Below are 24619 nucleotides of genomic sequence, written 5' to 3'. Positions count from 1 at the left end.
AAAACTTCCAAAACTATGTTGAATAAGAGTGGTGAGAGTGGGCAACCTTGTCTTGTGCCTGATCTTAGTGGAAATGATTTCAGTTTTTCACCATTGAGAACGATGTTGGCTGTGGGTTTGTCATATATGGCCTTTATTATGTTGAGGAAAGTTCCCTCTATGCCTACTTTCTGGAGGGTTTTTATCATAAATGGGTGTTGAATTTTGTGGAAAGCTTTCTCTGCATCTATTGAGATGATCATATGGTTTTTCTCCTTCAATTTGTTAATATGGTGTATCACGTTGATTGATTTGCGTATATTGAAGAATCCTTGCATTCCTGGAATAAACCCCACTTGATCATGGTGTATGATCCGTTTAATGTGCTGTTGGATTCTGTTGAGGATTTTTGCATCTATGTTCATCAGTGATATTGGCCTGTAGTTTTCTTTCCTTGTGACATCCTTGTCTGGTTTTGGTATCAGGGTGATGGTGGCCTCGTAGCATGAGTTTGGGAGTGTTCCTCCCTCTGCTATATTTTGGAAGAGTTTGAGAAGGATAGGTGTTAGCTCTTCCCTAAATGTTTGATAGAATTCGGCTGTGAAGCCATCTGGTCCTGGGCTTTTGTTTGTTGGAAGATTTTTAATCACAGTTTCAATTTCAGTGCTTGTGATTGGTCTGTTCATATTTTCTATTTCTTCCTGATTCAGTCTTGGCAGGTTGTGCATTTCTAAGAATTTGTCCATTTCTTCCAGGTTGTCCATTTTATTGGCATAGAGTTGCTTGTAGTAATCTCTCATGATCTTTTGTATTTCTGCAGTGTCAGTTGTTACTTCTCCTTTTTCATTTCTAATTCTATTGATTTCAGTCTTCTCCCTTTTTTCTTGATGAGTCTGGCTAATGGTTTATCAATTTTGTTTATCTTCTCAAAGAACCAGCTTTTAGTTTTATTGATCTTTGCTATCATTTCCTTCATTTCTTTTTCATTTATTTCTGATCTGATTTTTATGATTTCTTTCCTTCTGCTAACTTTGGGGTTTTTTTGTTCTTCTTTCTCCTATTGCTTGAGGTGCAAGGTTAGGTTGTTTATTCGAGATGTTTCCTGTTTCTTAAGGTAGGATTGTATTGATATAAACTTCCCTCTTAGAACTGCTTTTGCTGCATCCCATAGATTTTGGGTCGTCGTGTCTCCATTGTCATTTGTTTCTAGGTATTTTTTAATTTCCTCTTTGATTTCTTCAGTGATCACTTCGTTATTAAGTATTGTTTAGCCTCCATGTGTTTGTATTTTTTACAGATCTTTTCCTGTAATTGATATCTAGTCTCATAGCGTTGTGGTCGGAAAAGATACTTGATACAATTTCAATTTTCTTTGATTTACCAAGTCTTGATTTGTGACCCAAGATATGATCTATCCTGGAGAATGTTCCATGAGCACTAGAGAAAAATGTGTAGTCTGTTGTTTTTGGATGGAATGTCCTATAAATATCAATTAAGTCCATCTTTTTTAATGTATAATTTAAAGCTTCTGTTTCCTTATTTATTTTCATTTTGGATGATCTGTCCATTGGTGAAAGTGGGGTGTTAAAGTCCCCTACTATAAATGTGTTACTGTCGATTTCCCCTTTTATGGCTGTTAGTATTTGCCTTATGTATTGAGGTGCTCCTATGTCGGGTGCATAAATATTTACAATTGTTATATCTTCTTCTTGGATCAATCCCTTGATCATTATGTAGTGTCCTTCTTTGCCTCTTCTAATAGTCTTTATTTTAAAGTCTACTTTGTCTGATATGAGAATTGCTACTCCAGCTTTCTTTTGATTTCCACTTGTATGAAATATCTTTTTCCATCCCCTTACTTTCAGTCTGTATCTGTCTCTAGGTCTGAAGTGGGTCTCTTGTAGACAGCAAATATATGGGTCTTGTTTTTGTACCCATTCAGCCAATCTGTGTCTTTTGGTGGGAGCATTTAGTCTGTTTACATTTAAGGTAATTATCGATATGTATGTTGCTATTCCCATTTTCTTAATTGTTTTGAGTTCGTTATTGTAGGTCTTTTCCTTCTCTTGTGTTTCTTGCCTAGAGAAGTTCATTTATCAGTTGTTGTAGAGCTGGTTTGGTGGTGCTGAACTCTTTCAGCTTTTGCTTGTCTGTAAAGGTTTTAATTTCTCCATCAAATCTGAATGAGATCTTTGCTGGGTAGTGTAATCTTGGTTGCAGGTTTTTCTCCTTCATCACTTTAAATATGTCCTGCCAGTGCCTTCTGGCTTGCAGAGTTTCTGCTGAAAGATCAGCTGTTAACCTTATGGGGATTCCCTTGTGTGGTGTTTGTTGTTTTTCCCTTGCTGCTTTTAATATGTTTTCTTTGTATTTAATTTTTGATAGTTTGATTAATATGTGTCTTGGCATGTTTCTCCTTGGATTTATCCTGTATGGGACTCTCTGTGCTTCCTGGACTTGATTAACTATTTCCTTTCCCATATTAGGGAAGTTTTCAACTATAATCTCTTCAAATATTTTCTCAGTCCCTTTCTTTTTCTCTTCTTCTTCTGGAACCCCTATAATTTCAATGTTGGTGTGTTTAATATTGTCCCAGAAGTCTCTGAGACTGCCCTCAGTTCTTTTCATTCTTTTTTCTTTATTCTGCTCTGCAGTAGTTATTTCCACTATTTTATCTTCCAGGTCACTTATCCGTTCTTCTGCCTCAGTTATTCTGCTATTGATCCCATCTAGAGTATTTTTCATTTCATTTATTGTGTTGTTCCTCATTGTTTGTTTCATCTTTAGTTCTTCTAGGTCCTTGTTAAATGTTTCTTGCATTTTGTCCATTCTATTTCCAAGATTTTGGATCATCTTTACTATCATTATTCTGAATTCTTTTTCAGGTAGACAGCCTATTTCCTCTTCATTTGTTTGGTCTGGTGGGTTTTTACCTTGCCCCTTTATCTGCTGTGTGTTTTTCTGTCTTCTCATTTTGCTTAACTTACTGTGTTTGGGGTCTCCTTTTCGCAGGCTGCAGGGTTAGTAGTTCCCATTGTTTTTGGTGTCTGCTCCCAGTGGCTAAGGTTGGTTCAGTGGGTTGTGTAGGCTTCCTGGTGGAGGGGACTAGTGCCTGTGTTCTGGTGGATGAGGCTGGATCTTGTCTCTCTGGTGGGCAGGTCCACGTCTGGTGGTGTGTTTTGGGGTGTCTGTGGACTTACTATGATTTTAGGCAGCCTCTCTGCTAATGGATGGGGTTGTGTTCCTGTCTTGCTAGTTGTTTGGCATAGGATGTTCAGCACTGTATCTTGCTGGTCGTTGAGTGAAGCTGGGTGCTGGTGTTGAGATGGAGATCTCTGGAAGATTTTCGCCATTTGATATTATGTGGAGCTGGGAGGTCTCTTGTGGACCAGTGTCCTGAAGTTGGCTCTCCCACCTCAGAGGCACAGCACTGACTCCTGGCTGCAGCACCAACAGCCTTTCATCCACACGGCTCAGAATAAAAGGGAGAAAAAGTAGAAAGAAAAAATTAGCAGAAGTAGAAAGAAAGAAAGAAAGGAGGGAGGGAGGGAGGAAGGAAGGAGGGAGGGAAGGAAGGAAAAAAGAAAGAAAGAAGATAAAGTAAAGTACAATATAGTAAGATAAAATATAATAAAGTTATTAAAATGAAAAAATAATTATTAAGAGAAAAAAAACGGATGGATAGAGCCCTCGGACAAATGGTGGAAGCAAAGCTATACAGACAAAATCTCACACAGAAGCATACACATACACACTCACAAAAAGAGGAAAAGGGGAAAAAATAATAAAAAATAATAATAAATCTTGCTCTCAAAGTAATAAATCTCTAAAATAATAAATCTTGCTCTCAAAGTCCACCTCCTCAATTTGGGATGATTCATTGTCTATTAAGGTATTCCACAGATGCAGGTACATCAAGTTGATTGTGGCGCTTTAATCCGCTGCTTCTGAGGCTGCTGGGAGGGATTTCCCTTTCTTGTCTTTGTTCTCACAGCTCCCGGGTTTCAGCTTTGGATTTGGCCCCGCCTCTGCCGGAAGGCGTCTGTTCTTCGCTCAGACAGGATGGGGTTAAAGGAGCTGCTGATTCGGAGGCTCTGGCTCACTCAGGCCGGGGGAGGGAGGGGCACTGCGTGCGGGGCGGGCCTGCGGCGGCAGAGGCCGGCGTGACGTTGCACCAGGCGCGCCGTGCGTTCTCCCGGGGAAGTTGTCCCTGGATCCCGGGACCCTGGCAGTGGCGGGCTGCACAGGCTCCCGGGAGGCGGGTGTGGGGAGTGACCTGTGCTCGCACACAGGCTTCTTGGTGGCGGCAGCAGCAGCCTTAGCGTCTCATTCCCGTCTCTGGGGTCCGCGCTGTTAGCCGCGGCTCGCGCCCGTCTCTGGAGCTCCTTTAAGCAGCGCTCTCAATACCCTCTCCTTGTGCACCAGGAAACAAAGAGGGAAGAAAAAGTCTCTTGCCTCTTGGGCAGCTCCAGACTTTTCCCTGGACTCTCTCCCGGCTTGCCGTGGCGCACTAGCCCCTTCAGGCTGTGTTCACGCTGCCAGTCCTCTCACTGCCTCCGACCGAAGCCCGAGCCTCAGCTCGCAGCCCCGCCCGCCCCGGCGGGTGAGCAGACAAGCCTCTCAGGCTGGTGAGTGCCGGTCGGCCCTGATCCTCTGTGTGGGAATCTCCCCGCTTTGCCCTCCGCACCCCTGTGGCTGTGCTCTCCTCTGCGGCTCCGAAGCTTCCCCCTCCGCCACCCGCAGCCTCCGCCCGCGAAGGGGCTTCCTAGTGTGTGTAAACCTTTCCTCCTTCACAGCTCCCTTCCACTGGTGCAGGTCCCATCCCTATTCTTTTGTCTCTGTTTATTCTTTTTTCTTTTGCCCTACCCAGGTACGTGGGGGGTTTCTTACCGTTTGGGAGGTCTGAGGTCTTCTGCCAGCGTTCAGTAGGTGTTCTGTAGGAGTTGTTCCACGTGTAGATGTATTTCTGGTGTATCTGTGGGGACGAAGGTGATCTCCGCGTCTTACTCTTCCGCCATTTTCCCGGAAGCCTTCTAGTTATCCTCTTTGTATCTACTGTGTTCTCTGGAAATGAGCATGTATTATCTGTATAATCATAAAATAATGTGAAAGAAAATAATCTCTCAAAGGAAAAGAGAAAAAAAGTTAAGAGCCATGTGTCCTAGAACCGAAAGTAAGTTTGTGGAATTTGAACAAACTTGCTCAAAGTTAGAGGAAAGATTAGATCTGGGATTGCTCCCATCCCCTTAGAATGTTCGTCCGCCTTTCCCATCTCAGCCAAAGTCTCCTTGCATGCCAGCTGGGCAGGAGCCTGGCTCCATCTACCAGTTGAACAATTAGTGGTAGAAGTGAGATTAGAGGACAGATGTGCTCTCAAATTTAAGCAGAATAGATCAGATCATGTTATTTGGAAGAATCTCTAGGAAGCCACACTCAATTTCTGGTGACCAATATAACTTTTCCTGAGAGGTGCTATTCTTGGAGCTTTAAAATGGTCATGCATTGTGCATCTCGCTTTATTGTAAATTTTTTTTATAAGTGAAACTGTATTTATTCAGAGACAACATTGTCATCTGCATCTCTCCCTAGGGCTGACTGAAGTTCTCAGGTGTCCACACACTGAGGAGAATGAAGTAGCAATTGGAAGGAAAATTGTTCCTATTAAACAGTTGCTTTTGGACTCTACCTCTTAGGAGTGGAAGACCCTGCATGACCCTTCTCTGTGTGTACATGCCTTGCTCCATGGGAAGTGGGATTCTCTATATCCAAACCCACTACCAGGAATTCCAAGTTCAGATTAAGACATTTTTCTGTTTTTATAAATACCTAATTGAGGGCCTCAAATCTAGAGCTGTATATCTATCTCTCCTCCAGAGATTTACCAGCACAGATGGCATGTAAGCCAAAGATAGATGTATCTTAGTCCCAAAGAAGGAAATGTGATTTCTTGAGCTACTTCCATTTCTGCAGCAAGCATTACTAGAACCAGTTCTGCATCCCTCACAAGCTCCTACAGATCCTTCAGATGGAGGAGGGATGTGAGCAAAAATCATGCACAGATTCTTTAAAATGTACCAGTTTTCTTCTATTTCTGTGTAAAATCTTAATATACAACAAGTATAATTATTTATGATCAAATTCTGACACTCTACCCTAGGCAATTCTCAGCTTACATTCGGAAGTCCAGATGTGCATCCGACCAGAACAGGAGATCAGTTATCAATCAGCAGCTGGAAGGAAGGGGCCCTGCTGTTGGGACAAAATTCCAGGGTTCAGAGAAGGGCTGTGACCATTTCCACAAAACCAATCATTGAGCAAAAACAGAAACAAGAGTAACTTAACATTTATGTAGCTATTTTATAATTCATAATATTTCACAGATGTCTTCCTTCAGCTCCACCAGTTCTTGTGAAGAATGCCAAACTGGGAGTCTTCATTCCCAATTCACACTTAATGGAAATTTACTCTGAGAAGTTAAGTGACTTGCCCAAAGTCACACAGTAAATGTTGGAACTTCAACTTCTTTCTGTTACCTAAGAATCATCATTCTCTTGCTTATTTCTGGTATCTCTCCATCTGCATGGTACTGAAATTTCACATTAGGACTTCATCCCTTTAGCTGGAACCTATGCTACTTAAATTTTTCTACAGATGCCTAGATGATTGCAGAGGAACATGATAACAAATAACAGAGGAATGAGATGCTGTGGGGGCTTTAGCTCAAATAGCCTATCACAAATATAAGATTTCTTTACACGTTTGTGTTTTGTCTTTACAATTCTTAGGTTCTTTGCAATCTGGATTTATAAAACCATGCTTGTTTTAATATACAAATTCATAGTTACATTCCAGAAGATTACCATATTTTTTCCCCAAAACTGCATACTCTGGCAGACCAAATGTACTTGTAGGATTAAAGGTACGCTGACATGAGAAGCTCAGGCATTGTTTCTTGTTAAAATACAGCTATCACTTTGTGGGGACATACATTTAGATAAAAGGAAGTAATGGTACATCAGTTTCAGTAGTTATTTCCAAGACAGACGTGGATAGGTTAAATCAGGTAGGTGGTACAGACGCAGTTCTCTCTGGAGGACCGGAGAGAAGATGGGAGGTGGGGATTGGAGAATGCTAGGAAACAGACTGGGTAACCAGACTCATGAGTTTATCTAAAACCAACCCTGAGTATATATCCTGGTAAGCATGACTCAGGACAAAGGCATTTAGACACGTTGGTCAATGTAAAAGTAAATTTACCAACAAGTTAAAGAAAAATGAAAAAAAAGAAATGATAGTTTCAAGATACATAGAAACAGTGACTACATTATCTGTAGTAACAGTTATAAGGGACAGGCGTATATTATTTCATAATTTGTACCATAAATCTTCCCTTGAGTGAGACTGGTTATGATAACATCTTTGAAATAATCCTGACAGCCAAAACAAAAATCAGACCATTTAGACTTCTACCATATAAAGGCTATTTTGAAAAAATTACAGTCCCAGTATCACTTAGAAGCCTATAGGAAACATTATTGCAGTTAATTTTGGGGTTTATTTTTCATGTTGGTACTATAGGATTAGAAAAATAAAACATTATTTTATAATTACACATGGATTTTCATATTTGGGTTTTAAAAGTACTAAAAATATTATCCTTTGAAAAGTGAATGTATTTTTTTTCTGACAACAGTGATCTGGGGCAAAAATAGTGCCACCATTTTTGTAACAAAACACTGTCCCTTTTGCTCCGCACAGGTCACCTCTCCTCTCTAATAACTCCAGTTGATCTGGGAGTCCCCAGAGCAATGGTAAGCCCTCAAATGCAAGCGTATCTGATGACCCACCCTAAGACTTGTCTGGTTCGTGAAGAGTGAGACAGGACACAGACCTTCCTGGATACCAGCTGGCATCCTTCAGTTCCCTCATTTCTTGCTATCTTGCTGCCAGTGACAAAGAGGACACCTGTGCCATAGATGCCAATTCAAGATCCTGCTGGGTTGTTGATACCTGCCCAAGGTGTCCACCCCACGCCCTACAGCTGCCTTTTCTCAAGACTGTTGATGCCTGACAGCAGAGGCCACCAATGGCCACCATCTGGTCCTTGCGTGTCTTGTTTCTCTGCCATCGCTGGTTCCAGTACTGCTGGTAAGTTTCTTCTTCAAGTTTTAGGGAAATTTTGCTGCAATAGTTCTCTTGGGTTTTATTGCTCTTTCCACTTCAGTCCGTTTGTTCTAAGGGAACAGAGTTGGAAGAAAATCTCCCACGTAGAATTCTTTCCCCATTATCCGTGAGTCAAAGTTGTCTGCCTGGAATTTAAGGGTGGGATATTCCCTCCTGGGTTTTTCATCAGAATCTGAACCCCAGTACCCCTGCTATAGCAATGAGGAAGGAAAACTAAATAGCTGGAGAAGGTATTGGTACTTACTCAGGAACAAGGAACATCCTATAATTCCCTATACTAATACTCATCACACTTTATAGTAATTACTTAATGTATGTTTTACTGTTGGACTCTAAGTACTGTTACATGAATGAAATAATAGTAATAAGAGCAATAACAACAACAACAATAGTAACAGATAACTAGCATTTATATAGCATGTGCTGTACTGGGCACTGTTACGCCTACTTTACTGTATTAACTCATTTAGTCTTTGTAATAACCCAACGTTGCCCTTTTGCAAATGAGGCAACTGAGGCAGAGAGAGATTCAGTTAGTAAATGCAAGAGCCAGATTCTCAGTTTTATCAAATGAAAATCAGTTGTTCAGCTGAAACCTTAACCTTCCCAGGCTGAAGTGATATTATTTCTTAGTTTCTTATGATTCCAAAGAACAACCTAGTAAAAATGTCCACACATGGAGATCAATTAATTTAGAAATTGCTTTAATTCAAACCCTGGTTGTTTGTAACTTTTCTTTCATTATTGATTGACTGAATTAAATATGTGTATATTTAATTGACATATATGTGTATATATGTAAATTTTTAAATTCGTTTATGGGTAGATGCAATCCAAGTCCATTGGAAGTGACCTCATCCTGCTAACATCTCCCTATTATGGTCACAGTGACAATTATTGCAGATTGTCTTATGCAGCATATGCTTATAGCTAATGTTCTATATTTATGCTACAGAATCACTTCCACATTTTCCAAAATCAACTCAACCTTCATTTGTTAAGAGCCCACTGGGCTCAGGAACTGCTGTCAGGCACCTCCTCGTGCCAGATGCATTTGCAATGCCAGGATCTGTGCAGGTTGGCTGGCTGCAATTGAAGCAGAATCCTCCCAAAGTCTGCAGGCTGTGTTGCCATTGTCAGGATGCAAAAGTCAAACTCGTTCTCACATTACTTCTTGGACCGTTTGCCTCGAGTATTTAAAAGGTTAAAATGTCCTTACATCTCAGTTGGAAAACCTCTTTTTCTTTGATTTCCTCAGATGTGAAATAGTTTACTACTAGTCCCCAGCTCCTGTCTCCCTGCTGGGGTTCTGAACTTGGTCAGATAATAGTTGTAAAGCACTTTGTGCTCAGAAGAAAGGTCACACTTAGAAGGATAAGTATTATCCACCTGACTGCACTAGGGGCAAATGTCGTCACCGGCCAAGCTTTCTTCGGCCTTCACATGCCATGTACCAAAGGCATATGTAATAAAGAGAAACTCACTTTTCAAGCTCAAATACAAAAGAATAAAGCAACTCTTGTGCCTGAGGGAGCCTTGGGAGGCATGTGAAATAAAGCAGAAAGCAGTGGTTAGCCTTACAAATTGTTTGAAAAAAATCATCAGACCACAATATTCATAAGGCCATAAATTGCATTGGCCTTACCCAGGCTTACAAAGTATGCCCATAATTCTCCATGTTCTACCTTTGCAAATATTTTTCCTTTCTCTGCTCTCTTGAACTGGAGATTAAAAGAATCAATAAGATAACTGTTCAACTGCTCTTTGGATTTTAATGAACCACAGTCACAAGACCATCATATCACTAAATCATTAACCACTTTGAGAGTTCAACACATTTTTATCATGAACTATATTTTTATTGCCATTCATTGCATAGGTTCCTGAGATAGAGATGAATAAAACAGTGAATGACTTCATTTATGAAATAAATAATCAACTGAACGGTTTAACGACTTCAGTTATCTTCATAGCCAAGCAATATTAACTGCAGCGTGAGAAATGGTTTTTCAATTGGCCATTAGTACAACTTTAAACCTATGTGCAATGCTTTCTGTGGTGCTTGGCACATAGATTGTGTTCAATAAATGCTAACTTCTTCGGTTTCTACTAAAACATTCGAATCTTTGCCATGAGCTCCCTGAGCAGATCTTATATTCTTTTTTTTTTTTTTAATCATTCTACCTCCAAAGTCCAGCACAATTTCTGGCAACAAGTAGATGGCCCATAATATTTACAGACTGAGTGAGCCTATCACACAGCGGTAAACGGACATTCGAATGATTTCTTAGCACCGCTTACAGTGAGGGTCTAATAAATAAGGTAAAGCACAGGAAAGCATATTCTATGAATTTCTTTTAGTTCTGAGCCGTCTGTTATTATTTTTTGGTAAATGGTTTATGTCTGTGGTTGCTGATGGATATTCCATCTCTTTTTAATGTTGATGATATAAATCTGAATTTTCTTTAAAGTGAGCACCAACAGAGGCATATTGTAACAGATTTATTGAGATATAATTCATATTCCATACCATTTACACATTTATTGTGCACAATTCAATGTCTTTTAGTATCTTTAAGGCATTCTGTAACCGTCACCACGGTCAATTGTAAAACACTGCCGTCACTCCATAAGAGAAATCGCATTCCTCTAAACCGTCACCTCAAGCCCCCTGCCCGTTGCCGCCAGCTCTACACATCCATGAATCTACTTTCTGTACCTATAGATTTGCCTATTCTGGACATTTCATATAAATGGAATCAGTCCGTGCCTGACTTCTTCTACTTAGCATAATATTCTCAGGGTTCATCCCTGTGGCAGCATGTGTCAGTACTTCATTTCTTTTTATCGATGAATAGTATTTCCATTGTACGAATATGCCACATTTTGTTTATCCATTCATCCATTGATGGACATTTGGATTGTTTCCACTTTTTGGCTATCGTGGTAAATAATGCTGCTGTGAACATTAGTGTGTGAGTTTTGTGTGGACATACGTTTACTTTCTCACCTAGGAGTGGAAGGGCGTATTTATAAATCCACAAAACAAAACAAATGAAACAAATCCCATATCCATTTATGTACTAGAAGAAATGGTGGGAGAATTTTAGGCGGAGTGGAAAGTGCATTGACTAGGAGTCTGTCAGGAGACCGCGGCATCCTCCCAGTTCAGGCACTAACAAGGCACATACCCTGGAGGAAAGGACTTCACCTCTGCTTTCTTGTACATAAGTGGTTGGGCCCTTATTTCAAAGGTCAGCTTGCAATGCAGGTATTCAAAAAAATCTAATGTAATAGTGGCCTGGAATTAGTTTTAGTTAAAATTTAAGCCAAAATCCAAAAGTACTAGGTCAACATAACAAATAAAAATACTCCCTTGTTTCCTTTAGGAATAATTAAAAGTTATGTCAGACAGAAAGAAAAAAATTATATTCTTGTCATCTTTATAAAGCAGTGATAAATGACTATTAAAAAGAACTAAGTGAATATCTATGCATAAAACACAGCCTTGCTAGTTAAACAGACTCTTCTACTTTCTAAGAAATGCAGACAAAAATTGGATTTGCAAGGCTACTTTTTTTAATCTAAGGAAACTTTCTTTAACTACAAAGAAACAAGAACATTTTATGAATACAACTGAATATGTAGTAACTATCTCTAAGAAGGGACTATTCAAGAAGAGTCTTATGTTTTCATGAGGAAATGTCAAAAATTTTTAAAACATATTTATGGAGGGGAAAGAATCTTCATGAAAGTTTTCAAGGGGCTGTGCCTAGATAAGTGTTTCCCAAAGTGGATTCCATGGAACACTAGTCTTACAAGATGTTTCACAAAACAAGGACTTGATGATCAAAAGACTTTGGGAAGGGCTTCCCTGGTGGTGCAGTGGTTGAGAGTCCGCCTGCCAATGCAGGGGGCACGGGTTCGTGCCCCGGTCCGGGAAGATCCCGCATGCTGCGGAGCAGCTCGGCCTGTGAGCCATGGCCGCTGAGCCTGCATGTCCGGAGCCTGTGCTCCGCAACGGGAGAGGCCACAACAGTGAGAGGCCTGCGTACCGCAAAAAAAAAACAAACAAAAAAACTTTGGGAAGGGCTATGTACTCTACCCTTCCCTCTCCCTGGGAGGTTGACAAGCATATTGACATATTAAGACATGCCCTGCAACAAAGAAACTCTTTTGGTATGTTAAAAAAAAATATCCACGTGTAATATCTCCTTTGTTCACATCACCTAGTGGCTATATCGCAGGTCACAGCAAAACGTGGCAAACATATGAACTACTCATGCCTTTCTTATTTTTTCCTCTTAATTGAAAGCTGTCTTCACCCAGGGGTTTCCCTCACGCTTTCTGTTCTTCAATTTCACTTAAATATTTTTCAATTTCTTATTAAAATGGAGATAAGTAGAAATGTAATAGAACCTATACTTAATAGAAGAGGATGTGGAAAAGTGGTTAGACAGATTCCTGTTTAAAAAATTATGCTTAGTTAGTGGCATAAATTGATGTCCTCATGCCTAAAAATGTACACATTTTGTACAATATGCCTTTTCTTTCTCTTGTGCTCAGAAATAGTCCATCTTTTTAGGGAGACTGGGGGTTGCTTTTCTTGTCCCATATATGTCCCAGGCATTGCCTAAGTGATAGCTTGCCTATCACTCTAATAAGAAGACAATGAGTTGTTCTCACTGTCACATTTATCAAAGCCTTAATGCTTCCCTATCTTTTACAAACACACACACACACACACACACACAGACACACACACCCTCTTGGTAAAAAGAAGTGGCAGATGGGGGACTTGAGAGAAGAATGTTGAAGAGGATTCCACCCCATTGCCCATGTGCTGTGCTTACCCCGGATTGGCTCACTCTTGATTTTCATGCTTTATATGAGTCTCACCTTCTTTGCTTCCAACCCTTCCCTCTCCTGTCGCCCAGCAGCCTCCCTGGGTCATTGCTTCAAGGTGTCTGGCCACTTGAGAAAGTCAGAGTTAAGGTAAAAGATGGGAAATGGGGCTAGGAAAGTTGATCCAAATCCAGAGAGTTTTAAGCATCATTTTTGGGACTACTTTTTTTTTTTCCATTTTTGTTTTTAACACCAAAATACATGGCATTAGTTTTATAAGAAACTAGGCATTTGGAAAGAATGATTTTGATAGGTTTTTGGCCTATCCAGAATAAATTTCAATCTTTTCCAGACTTTGTTTATTCAAAACACGTTTTTTTTTCTTTTCTTTTTTTTTTTTTTTGCGGTACGCGGGGCTCTCACTGTTGTGGCCTCTCCCGTTGCGGAGCACAGGTTCCGGACGCGCAGGCTCAGCGGCCATGGCTCACGGGCCCAGCCGCTCCGCGGCATGTGGGATCTTCCCGGACCGGGGCACGAACCCGTGTCCCCTGCATCGGCAGGTGGACTCTCAACCACTGCGCCACCAGGGAAGCCCTAAAACACGTATTTTTTAAAAACTGAAAAAAAGTGAAAAATATTCATATTAATCAACAGTAGAATGGATAGATAATGGTATATTTTTATAATTGACTGCTATTGCAATGAAAGTGAATGAACTTCTACTATGCGAAAAACATGCATGAATCTCTAACATGTGATGTTGAGTCAAAGAATCCAGACACAAAATAACACATACTGATGATTCTACTTATATAAAATTCAAAAAACATTTTTGTAATGCATACTTAGATGGTTAGGCTATGATGAAAAGGCAGGAAAGTGATTATCATAAAACCCATGTTGATGTTTTCCTTTGCAGAGGAGAAAGTGGGTAAGGATTGAAAAGTGGTATGAAGGTGCTTTCCAGGGTGTAAAAATCTCTATTTTGAATTAGGAGGTAGTAATATGGGTGTTTGTTGTGATAATTCCTTGAAGGTATAAGGAAGGTATAATTCCTTGGAGGTATAAGATAAGAAAGAAAACAAAACATACATTCATTACTAATATTTGGAGTAGAGGGAGCTCAATTAAATATTCAGTCAATCTAGGCATATCCCTCTGGCTCAATCCTATGAGTTTTTGCCAATGATCTCACTGGTGGTTCAAACAAAGTTACAAGGGTTGAGAGGTCTACCAGTGCTCTGGGCTTGGAAGTTCATCTAGGCCAAAGGTACAAAGACCGTGTCCAAAGTTTCCAGAACAGGATGCTATTCAGACTAGACTGGAGTGCAAAGCATTCTTTGGCTGTATGTACTTTTCTTATGAATGCTGTGTTTCCCAACAAAAAATCTTAACTCTTTATGTAAGCAAGTACAGGTGCCGTCATACACAGTGACAAGTTCCCTGTTACCTTTTCCCAGGTAGAGCTATTCTAAAATCACTGTGATGTACTATGTGGAACCACCCTGAATTGTGTTCCTTTTGACATTCATCCCCACAGGTTTATCCAATAATTCTGAGAAAATAAATTTAAAGGTTTTCTTTACTGCAGATCCTTGAGGAATGATAGAAGGCATGTTTGTGAGTCTCTATTTTGCTATATAAATTCATTTGTTTTATTTTTTAGATTTTACATGTAAGTGATATCATAGAGTATTTGTCTTTCTAAGACATTTTTAGACAAGACTGCTCAAATGGCTACAATACAAGGCAGTATGATACAGTTAGAAAAAGTACAAAAGAAGAGATGCTCTTTCACAGTAAAGAACATATAGTAAAATCTCCTGATTTTATAAATGAAAAAATTGAAGTCCCAGACCAGTTAAGGAGCTTGATTAACAAAAAGCTAGTCCATGACAGAGCTGAACCTCCACTGAAATTTATTTCTAGTGCGTAACAGAATGGTTAACAAAGAAATGGCTCTCAGTATCTGTTGATTAGAGGTTCTTTTCATTGCAGTTATGCTAATTTATAAAATTATAGATTTTAAACAGTAGAATAGCTTTAAAAAACATGTTGTCTAAAAATGTCGGTTTAAAAATAAGGAGATTGAAACCCAGCTAAGTGACTTAGGTAAAGTCATATACTAGCCAAGAGCTGGTCTAGAATTCAGATTTCTTAACTTCTCAATTATTAGTACTTTGCCCATAATACACATAGAGAGGACATCATGCAGAGTGTTACCACAAATCAGAACCAGACCTTTGAAGCAAACTGCTATTCTTCAGTTTTCATTCAAGTGATAAACATATTAAGCGCCTGTTAGTTGTAATATCTTATGCTTGATGCCAAGGAGGATATGGTTCTTGGCCTAAAGAAGTCTTCAGTCTTTTATCTACCAAATATTTATTGAATATATATAGTGTATAAAGCACTGCAAGGGACAAAATGATAAAACAAACACAGCCTTTGACCTTGAGGGCTTAAAGCATCTAGTAGCCTTGATAAGACCTATACACAAAGAATTATAATTCAGTGAGGATGCAGAAAACAAAGGGGGTGGGGCAAAGTATTGTAGGTATTTAGAATACGGAGAAGTTACATCACCAGGGATACCATGAAGTACTTTTTTTTTTAAATTAAAGTATAGTTGCTGTACAATATTATATAAGTTACGGGCATACACAATTTTTAAAGGTTGTACTCTGTTTATAGTTATTATAAAATATTGGCTATATTCCCCATGCTGTACAACGTATCCTTGTAGCTTGTTTTATACCTAATAGTTTGTACCCAGTGAAGTACCCTAGAAAGAGCAGTTGAGGTTGCCTTTGAAAGATGGGTGGGTTTTCAAAATAAGATGAAAGAGAACAAAAGAGACTTCTAGCTAATGCAGCAGAGTGAGGAAAGGCCTGGAAGCAGGAAAACTTCAGTCATGGGTCAAAGGAATGGTGCAGCTTATGTGGAACATGGGTTACACTTTAGGAAGCAATAGGAGATAAGATGGAGAGGAAGGTTGGAAAGGAATAATGCACAACCTTGAATACTTGTACAAAGAGTTTGGAGTTTATTCTGCAGACCAGGGTTCTCACATGTTAGGGTGCATCAGAATCCCCTGCAGAGCTTGTTAAAAAACAGATTCCTGGGCTCCAAGTCCATGAGCGTTGGATTCAGTAGGTCTAAAGTGGGACCTGAGAAATTGCATTTCTAACAAGTTCTCAGGTAGTGTTGAGCTGCTGGTCCGGGGACTGCACCCTGGGAAGCAGTGCAGAGGGCATGGGGAGCCGTTGGAGGTCTCTCCTCAGGGCAGGAACATGCTCAGTTGGAAGTCTGGTAGCAGGATGCTAGAAGGATGCGGGAAGGAGATCCTGGATGAGGGGGACCAGGTCTAGTCCCAGCGTGAGCAAATAAGGCTAAACTAAGGTGAAGGGAACAAACACAAAAAGGACAAAATCGGCATGAGATACTTCATGGGAGTGAAATTAACCCAAGATAACTAAGAAAAATGATGTACAGTGTGGGATACTGTTTCCAGCGCGTGCGCTCTCTCTCTCTCTCTCTCTCTCTTTCTCTGTCTCTATTTCTCTCATATTTGTTGGTGAAGTCATTGTCTAAGTCTTCTAAGTCCTCTAGCTGAACTACCTTATAAAAGGCAACTGCATGTCTTTGGGCTTCAATTTTCTTAACTTTAAAATGAGGGAGTTGGATTAAACCCATGCTTTCCATCCATTTTATTTTTTAAAAGAAACAGAATGTGGGACTGTTTGCTTGAATTGGGCTGGGCCCTTGATACATCTCTTTAAAACTTAAGGGGCTTCTAGGAGCAGAGTTTGGAAACCACTGTCTTTTTCAGTCCTAGCATAAAAATGATTTCTGAATTATATTTATGAGCTGATAGAATTATTACCTAAAAAAAAAAAAGTTATAGGCCAGAGATTCTGAGTGCTCAAGACAAAAGCTTCAGAAAAGGCTGTCCCAGTGTATTAATTATAAAATAAACAGATTTCAGCATTTCCTCAAATTGCTTTGGTGTTATTTATACCTATGGAGAGAAAGAATGAAAGGGAGAATAGTTTAGATCAGAGCCACAATGATGGTAAATTTCCAAAAGGTTAAGTAACTGATCATCAGCTCATCTATACTTAATCAGAAAATTAGTCTAAATTAGGTGTTATATTTTTAAAATGGGGATTTAGGTTGTATTTTAGATTTACTCTGCAAGCAGCCTTCTGCATTTAAAGCACCCTGACTTAGGAAATGAGAGCCTCTTATAGTTACTTATATGTTTGATTAGCAATTGAGCATATATCTGTTTTTACCAGTATCTGGATCTTTGCTTTTATTTCTACCATTATAGCTGGATATAATCTAGCTCTTTGTCTTCAAAAAGAAATACTCAAAAATTAGTATAATATCTGTTACTCTATTTATGATTAATAGAAAGCACTGCTCTCCTGGGCACATTGACAACAGTAATCATATTAAATGCCCAGGAAAGCAATTACCAAACACAATTTAATTGCCTCTAACACCAAAGCTGAATTTGGGGGCCAGTAGTCTCTTTTAGAACTGTAGCTCTTTTTATGATTTAAAAAAAGTACTTTAGCAATAACAGGTTTCAACAGAAGCAGTGGATGCATGGGAGGAAATTGAAAACAGGGACACGCATAACATTTGATTGTAGGTGGTTTTTTCCCTTTTCCCCTTCATGATGTCAGTTCTGTACGAAATTAATCATAGCACATTACCTTTTCTTCGAGGGTTTTCATATCTTTTAAAACCCACCTGCTTGCTAATGTCAGTTCCCTTTTTTAAAAAAGAACAATTGTTAAGAGTTTGTGATGCTTACTTGAAAATGTTCAAATCTGCTAGGTTCATATGGGGACAACTGAAACTTGGTCCTAGACTTTAGCCAAAGAGATCATCTCAGACAAACTTGGTACGTCTTGCATCATGAGAGAATTCTCAGAAATACAGAATTAACTATTCTTTTCAAAAGAGCCCAGTGATGACAGCAAATATTAGACACAAAAGGGGTTGGCGAGAGCAATTCTTAAACTATTTATGTTGTAGAGAAGAAGCTGAATATTGAGTACATTTAGGGGTTACTTACAGTCACACAACTAGTTAATGACAGAATTAGGACACTAACCTTCTGACCAGTGTTCTCTGTCATCATATGTCCAAGTACCTGAAAGATTGGGTGCATTGCTATATCCTTTTAATGTACACTCTTGCTAATGAAACACAGATCACCAACACAAAAGGGGGAAGGAATTTGTTGTGTATGTCATAGTGTTTTCTCCCATCTCTCCTTTCATTGTCTTTTTAAAGAAAATCTTTTCATCAGATGTCCATATTTATCCATGAGATGCGACGAAGAACTTTTACTGAGTAACAGGAGGATTGATGTGTTGACAGATTATTTGGGAGTAGACCCTATATCAGATAATGTGAACCATCCACCCCTTTTTCCATGGTCCACACTTTACCTCTCTTAGCAGGAATCATCAAAGTGTTGAATATTGTATCTTTCTTAAGCTAGAAGTTTGAATACCCACCTGATATAGCCTAGAATTAGATTACTTTAAAATTGATACAATTAATATACAATGTAATACAGACCTGTGTTCATTTTGATGAGTTTTTAATATTATTTTCAACATTTGATTAGGAAAATTCAAACACAGAGGAAAATTGAGATAGATGTATAGTGAACACCCATGTCCTGCCACTCAGACTCAGGGTTGGCTTATTCTTACATCTACAGGTTTTGTCTTTTCACCAAATGTGGAAAAATTTCAGCCATTATTTCTTCAACTGATTTTTAGGGGGACTCATTCTCTCTCTCCTCTTGTTGTTGGGCTCCAAAATTTCTGTTAAACCTCTTGATATGACCCCAATAGCCCCTTATTCACTATTTTTAACTATATTTTTCTCTCTCTTCTACAGATTGGAAAATTTCTGTTTCTTTGTCTTAGAGGTTAATAACTCTTTCTTCCCCAATTCCCAATCTGCTATTAAACTCATTCATTGAATTTTTAATTTCAGATATTTAAATTTTCAGTTATAGAATTTCCATTCTGTTCTTTTTTCTAGTTTCAACTTCTCTTCTGTATTTCCTGTCTTTTCTTTTATTATGAGTTCTCTTACATACGTTAGCAATAGCTGTAATAGCAGCTTTAAATTCTTTGCCTGCTAATTCCAATATATGGATCATCTTGGGACCAGTCTCCATGGATTACCTTTCTCTGGAGTGTGGATAATAGTTTCCTCTTTCTTTATTGAATAATTCTGGATTATATTCTGGACAAATGATACGTTGTTATAGACCCTTTGAATTCTGTAATGTTTCAGCCAAAATACTGATTTTCAGTGTTAGGCAGATAACTTGACCGGACTCAAACAGCAAACTGATTGGTAGCTGAAATTTCAGTTCAGTTCCTTTAGACTCAGCTGAACAGCTAGAAGTTTGCCGCATCCATGTTTCGGAACCAATGGAAGGTTTGGGCAAAGTGTATACACAGTATTTGAGACTCACTGTCTCTGTCCGTTTCGTCTGTGTTTTCCCTTCACTCCCCAGCTATAGTGGTCAACCCAACGCCTGCCATCTTGTTCTTCAAGCTAATAGCACAGCACATTTATGTTTGAGTTTTAGCTGCTCTGAATGGTGCAGACCATGGCTTGCCCTTCATGAAATTTACTCAGTTTTGTTCTCTTTGTCCAAGTGTCACCCATCGTCCAGTGTCTGACTTAGCTGCTCTCTAATGCCTTCAGGTAGTTGCATTTTACATTTTGTCCAGAGTTTATAGTTCTTGTCCGTGCATGGAATGTTCTGGTAGGAGCAACTTGGCTATTACCAAAGGTGGAACCCTCTCAGTCCCTGAGTTTTCACATTGTTTACACTTCCGTTGTGTTCATCCAAAACAGGATAGAGAGCATTTCCATCTCCACAGAACTTTTCTTTCTGTTCCATTCAAGTCCACCTTTCCTCTCAACCACTAAGTGATTTCTATAGCCGTTGGTTAGTTATGTCTGAATTTGAATTTCATATACATGGAGTCACGCCATAACACTGTTGTTTCTGCCCAGCTTCTATCATTCAGTATGACACTTGAGATTCATCCAGGTGGTTGTGTGTATCAGTAGTTCTTTCCTTTTTATTATTGATCACTCCTCTATTATATGAATATGCCACAATCTGTGTATCCATTTTCCTGTTAAGGAACACTTGGGCTGTTTTCAGTTTTTGGCTGTTATGAATAAAACTGCTATGATTATTCTAGTACAAGTCAGTCTTTTTCTGGGCATAGTTATCATTTCTCTTATGTAAATATGTAGGACAGGAATTGCTGTTTTTCAAAGTAGTTTGCTGTTTTTTAAAGTAGTTTACCATTTTACACTCCCACCAGCAGTGGATGAGCATTCCAGATGCTCCACATCCTTGCCAACTTCTCATGTTGTCAGAGTTTAATTTTAACTATTCTAATGAGTGTAAAGTGGTACTCTATTGATTTTAAACTACATTTTACTAATGGATAATGATGATTACAACTTTTTCATGTGCTTATTGGCTACTTGTGTATCTTCTTGTGGAAGGTGTCTGTTCAAAACTTTTGCCGATGTTAATTGCATTTTTTAAATCAGTGATTTGTAGTCATTCTTTATGTATTCTGGGTATGTGTCCTTGGTCAGATAGGTATTATAAACATTTTTATTTCAGTCTGTGGTATGTCTAGTCATTTTCATAATGGAGTTTTTTAAATAATAAGATATTTTAAATTTTAATAAAGTCCAATTTATCAGTTTTTTATGGTAGTGCTTTTTAAATTCTGTTCAAAAAACCTTGTCTATCCAATTCTAATCATACCACTGAATATTGGTAGGCTTCTGAAATAGTTTTTCCTTTTTTGAAGCTTTGAAACTTTGTATGTTGTTTTTTTAACCAGTGAAAATGGTTTTTTGAGGTAAAATAAAATATTTTTTGCAGATTTTTAGAGTTCTGGGTAAGATAGCTGAAAAATTAAATGATGTTTATGCAGTGACTTGCACGAAAAGATACTTAATAGATGTTTGCAAAAGTAAATCAGCTTACACTTCCAGTACCAACCTCATCCAGTGGATTTAAAATTTCTGACTTATTGCTGCAAAGTTATGTGGTAATCAATCCAAGAGCACTGATTTGTGCAGCTGTTGTGCGAAGGCAGGCAGGGCTCAGCACCGAATCTTACAGACACAGCAATTCTGCCAAAACGTAGGGAGAGGCACCTCACTTCAGCTCTTGCTTAAAAGATAACAACACTTTTGCATCAATGACCACAGTGTCAAATTAAAATAAAAGTCCCTAACTTTATATTCTTGCTGAATGCTTAGTCTCTTAACTCAATAAAGTAGCAAAACAATGTCCAAATAAAAGTACCTTGTGTAGATTGAATAACAGATGAAATTCTGAATATGTCAACTTGGGATATGCCTAATGGGTGATGAAAATTAGTGTTTGCCAAGATGGTATTGTAGTTCATAAGGCTGATCTTAAGCATGACTATTGCAGAATGACATTTCCCCATGAGCACTGCTTTTTGCAGTGCCTACTCTACAAGGGTCATTTGGAAATGTATCTGCGATGTGATAGGCTATAGCAGAACAGTTCTGGTTTAGAGCAGTGTAATACCTTTACAAACTCTCTGTCATATAGCTTCCCTGCCTCCTTGTGCCAGCTGGGTTTTAAAGAAACTTTTTGCTCCAGAAGTATTGATTTATCCTAATTCCCAGCCTTTTTCTACTTGTGTTCTCAGCAAAATCTTCTCCTGTTCTATCTTCTGTAGTCAACTCCCATAACGCTCTCAATAACGGTTAAAGATGTAGTCTCAGTACTTTTCGTAAATTATCTCTAGTTTCCCACGCAGTAACGATAGGTATAGATTCTTATACCCATTTCAATTAAGAAGTTCAGATTCAACATTCTGTAATAACCTATATGGGAAAAGAATTTGAAAAAGGATACCTATATATGTATAACTGAATCACTTTGCTGTACACCTGAAACTAACACAACATTTTTAATCAACTATACTCCAATATAAAATAAAAATTAAAAAAAAAATTGCCAAAGCCACGCAGCTGGTAAGTGGCTGTTTGGGGATACACACTTCGGTTTGTCTGTCAGCAAAATGAGTGTCTTTCTCACTGCACAGCATGCTATTTCCCTGGCTCAAGGGCACCGTAAAATTGACTGCAGTGGAAGGAAATTCCAGAGTTCCAACTATTGTCAAGGTAAGTCACTTATGTAGTCATATTAGTCATCTTGACAAGCTGTAAACAGCTTTGTAGATATTTCCTGTTGTTTCTCAATGGTAAATTTTGACTTACACGTTTATAATTTGTCTTTCTGGACAATACCATTTCTCTTCTCCAGGGGGAGGTTTCGATATGTCACTAAGTCCTTTTTGGTGAAACAAGGAATAAGGTCACTTCTAGTTTGATTTAGGCAGGGTTGGATTGAAAAGATTGGGCAAATGGCTGGATTTTCTTTGTTTAGGCTATCTTTGTTCGAGCAAGTAGGAACAGAAGGTTAAAAGCAAAAAACAGAAATGGTTAGAAGAAACGAGAAAGTCATCTAGTTTGGTTTATTTTCTCAAGTCGGTTCTTTGTGGCTAGCAGTCTACAGATGAAGAATTTTAATGATCAAAACCTAGAAATATGCGTTGTGCTATTTTGAGTCCGTTTCATTAAAATATAAGCTTGCTTGAGGTACGAAGAGAAAGGTTTTGTTGTTTAAAATAGCATACAATATTGATGACCTCTTCAAAGTTGCTCAAAATCACTGTGTAAGTCAGGGAATTTTATATCGAGATACCAGAAGACGTGGTGATGCTTTTGTTTCTTTTTTATTTTAATTTTTTACAGATAAATCACAACAACACACACTGTCTGCATGCCCTTTCATTATGCCCCGTTGCAGGAAATTAGCTAATCTTCTTGGAATGTGCAATCTTTCACTGCTCAAAGTTTTTGTTTTTCATCCTTTTACAAAAAGGATTGTTCTTAACATCCTACCAGGGACACATCAATAGAATCACCATCACATCTGGTGGATATTTTCTGTTATATTGACAGACCAGTGTGCCAAAAAATCTCCGCCTTCTTTATGTAACACTGCAGGTGTCAACAGATATTTTTTAAAGCAAGCAATAGACGTTTCATTATCATCAGGCTTATTATGAATACTAGCAATTGGTAACTCAAGTTCTGCACCAGAAAAGTATATTTCAGGATGATTCTCTCACAAAAGTTTTTATTTGCTTAATATTTAAATCAAGATTCTTGTTCCTGGCTTCAGCACCTCTGTAATATGTATATCGCCCCACACATGGAATTTACGTTATTGTTTATCATCTAAGTATTTTTCATCACTATCATAGGTTTAGTGAGCTATCTTCATTAAGAATGTCATCAGACACATAGTGACACAAAAAGCCAGTAGATCAGATGAATTCTTCATCCAAAATCCAGTCTACCTTCAGCTGGCCAAGTACTTCAATGATCCAAACACAGAAAGAGTCTCAACTTTGCTAGGAGTGAAACTTGGTAAACGAGACTGTTAAAATAAAAATATTCAGAATTATAAAAGTAAAGGTAAATTTTATGTTTGCTCTATTCACAGATCCTCTGTGTTATGCTCCGGCATTTTAAGTCTATATGCATGTAGGAAATGGATGAGGAAGATGGGCAGTCAATTTGGAAATTTAATGAATAGAAATAAAATTTATAACTGTAGGTTTGAAATAATTGAATAGTTGTTCTGCTACCAGGAGAGTGATTCTGGGGCATATACTTCTTGCAGAAAAGAAAGAGGAGAGATAAAGTTGTGACTGCCTGTATCTGTATATGAGGGAGACCAAGCATGGATAAGGGTAAGAATTTTGAGGGGCTCAGGAGGGAGGAAAGGGCCAGATGAGAAGGGAGAGAGAGATTAGCGTGACCGTAACTGTGAAGCTGAATTTTTTCTTTCCCTTTCTCATTGCCTTAATTCATTTTTGGCTCTGAGTTGCTTCTTTTGTAAGTTCTAATATTATAATATTCTAGTCCAGTGTGACATATGACAAACAAGTCTTTGCTTGTGACTAGATGGATTGCTGAAGAAGATTCTTCTGACAAGCAGCTTTCAAGTATTCTGAGAAGGTCAGCGCAGCCCAAGTTCTCAAGGACACTGGGCTCAGTTCTTGGGATCTACAATAGAGGCTGGTGCTTGCAATCCATCATTCAGTCAGAGCAGGCAATTCTATCCTCCCACCTTTTTACTGATAATACATGCCTTCCCCTTCAAACACACTTCATCTTCAGATTTGGATAACTTCTGCCCACCTTAACGCCCATCAATCAGACTTTATGTAACTTCACTGTGTTCTTTTCCCAAAATGAAATCTGTTCTTCAGAACAGCTCTAAGTGGATCAGGCTCAGAAAGAAACTGGATGTCAAATGCTGAAAGTCTAGTAACAAGTAGACTTTCAGAAGGAATACAGGATCCAGTGGTAGCCGAATGTAAATGGAAGATTTAAGTGGAGGAAGTCTAAAATTCTGTAGACAAAATAAGGAGAAATTGCCTTTGTACAAGGACCTCGTATCAGAAAG

General features: G+C 38.7%; 1 long non-coding RNA gene across 1 annotated transcript in view; it reads left to right on the top strand.

Moving 5' to 3' along the window:
- Nucleotides 1–4175: 4175 nt before the first annotated feature.
- The window catches only part of LOC307192708, a 201437-nt gene continuing 180993 nt past the window's right edge, over nt 4176–24619 (top strand). The window contains exons 1-2 of the long non-coding RNA XR_013830163.1: nt 4176–4607; nt 7738–8127. This is a non-coding gene — a long non-coding RNA (uncharacterized lncRNA). The remainder of the gene's footprint in view (nt 4608–7737; nt 8128–24619) is intronic.

Source organism: Stenella coeruleoalba (genome assembly GCF_951394435.1).
Source record: "Stenella coeruleoalba genome assembly, chromosome: 10".
Classification (NCBI taxonomy): domain Eukaryota; kingdom Metazoa; phylum Chordata; class Mammalia; order Artiodactyla; family Delphinidae; genus Stenella; species Stenella coeruleoalba.
This window is presented reverse-complemented; position numbering and strand designations above follow the sequence as displayed.